We start from the raw sequence: 2,051 nt of genomic DNA, 5'->3' as shown, positions 1-2,051 counted from the left end.
CATTTTACTGAGATGGTACTGAGTTGAAACAAATCATCCTGTATAAAACAAAAAATTCAAGAGTGTTTCTTAAATCTTGTTATTGGTTTAATCATTGGCAATGCGCTGTAGGCTAAAGCCACATTCACAGTCACCAATGCTGCATGACCACGTGCACTTAAATAAACCGTACTGGTCAAAATTTGAAATTCACCAAAGTCAAAGATATGAAGCATACACTAAGTGACTCTTAAAAGACAGCCATGATATTTGAGTAATCACTTCTTCCACGAAGCAGGGAAGACAGAAAAACAAAGAATGATAAAACTCCGAATATCATATAAAAGTCTGTTCTCACGAACATTCATTTTTAACTTAGAATCCAGATAACACATTCCTGCATTTCATAGAAATTTGTAGATACTCAAAATGAAGGAAATATCTAGAATTGCATTTGAATAAGATAAGATTTATATAACTATGTCTTGATTCCTTCACATTCGCATTGTATATTTTTCTTAAAGGGGGAAGGGAATTTCTCATTCTGCATTATTTCTAAGGAAGTAGGCTGTACGTAACTGAGATCATGGATGTATTATCTCTAATGGTCATGTTCCCTTTCCCTTTTCAGTGAAGCTTTATAAAGTAAGGGAGTAGAGACAGAGGTGAATAACACAGAAACTAGTGAGAAAAGAGTTCTAAGAGATAGAATTTGTCACACTGAGAAATATTGCTAAGAGTACTGGGGTGTATAACCTTAGAAAGGAATTGTTTGAATGCAAATGTGGACACAGTACTGCATGTCCATTTACTTATTTCATTTTTTCCAGTCCTCTTTTCTTTTTCCAAAGGAGTTCAAAATACATGGAACCTGAAAACCTAACAAGTGTCTCAGAATTCTTCCTCCTGGGCCTCTCAGATGATCCAGAACTGCAGCCTATGCTCTTTACCCTGTTCCTGTCCATGTACATGGTCACCATGTTGGGGAACCTGCTCATCATCCTGGCTGTCACCTCTGACCCCCACCTCCACACCCCCATGTACTTCTTCCTCTCCAACCTGTCCTTGGCTGACATCGGTTTCATCTCCACCACTGTCCCCAAGATGATTGTGGACATCCAAACTCACAGCAGAGTCATCTCCTATGAGGCTTGCCTGACACAGATGTCTATTTTTATCCTTTTTGGATTAATGGATGATATGCTTCTGTCTGTGATGGCCTATGACAGGTTTGTGGCCATCTGTCACCCACTGTACTACCAGGTCATCATGAACCCACGCCTCTGTTGCATCTTCATTTTGGTGTCTTTTTTTGTTAGCCTTTTAGACTCCCAGCTGCAGAATTCAATTGTGTTAAAGTTTACCTGCTTCAAGGATGCGGAAATCTCTAATTTCTTCTGTGACCCTTCTGTGCTCCTCAACCTTGCCTGTTCTGAAACTTTCAAGAATAATTTAGTCAAGTATTCTGCTGTTGCCATCTTTGGTTTTCTCCCTTTCTTAGTGATCTTTTTCTCTTATTATAAAATTCTATCCTCCATTCTCAGAGTCCCCTCATCAGGTGGGAAGCATAAAGCCTTCACCACCTGTGGCTCTCACCTGTCCATTGTTGGCTTATTTTATGGAACAGGATTTGCTGTATACCTCAGTTCAACTGTTTCACAATCTCCCAAGAAGGATGTAGTGCCCTCAGTGATATACACTGTGGTCACCCCCATGTTGAACCCTTTCATCTACAGTCTGAGGAACAGAGATATGAAAAGGGCCATGTGGAGGTTCCTCAGCAAAACAATCTCATTGTAGTACCTGTGCCACCAATTTGGAGTGTAGGTTGGAAAATGTAGTGAAACTAAGCATGTAAACTGGCAAATTCTACCTCTTTTATCACACCATTTTTGTAGCTCCTGTGCCCTTCACACCTCTCCTTGCTTAACACGTGCTTAATGCTTTTTTGGTGTTTCTTTAATGGGAACAGCGGAGACTTCTGGGATACTTCGTACATCTTTTTTTTTAATTTTGTTTCTCCTTTATTTAAATGTTGTTTCAGATTTCTTTTTTTAAGCTCTTTATTGGAA

The 2,051-nt window shown here is 39.3% G+C and overlaps 1 pseudogene; it reads left to right on the top strand.

Moving 5' to 3' along the window:
- The first annotated feature begins 779 nt into the window (after window positions 1-779).
- LOC130836190 (olfactory receptor 7E24-like) lies at window positions 780-1,779 on the top strand (annotated as a pseudogene).
- The last annotated feature ends 272 nt before the right edge of the window (window positions 1,780-2,051 follow it).

Source organism: Hippopotamus amphibius, chromosome 15 (assembly GCF_030028045.1).
Source record: "Hippopotamus amphibius kiboko isolate mHipAmp2 chromosome 15, mHipAmp2.hap2, whole genome shotgun sequence".
NCBI classification, from domain to species: Eukaryota; Metazoa; Chordata; class Mammalia; order Artiodactyla; family Hippopotamidae; genus Hippopotamus; species Hippopotamus amphibius.
This window is presented reverse-complemented; position numbering and strand designations above follow the sequence as displayed.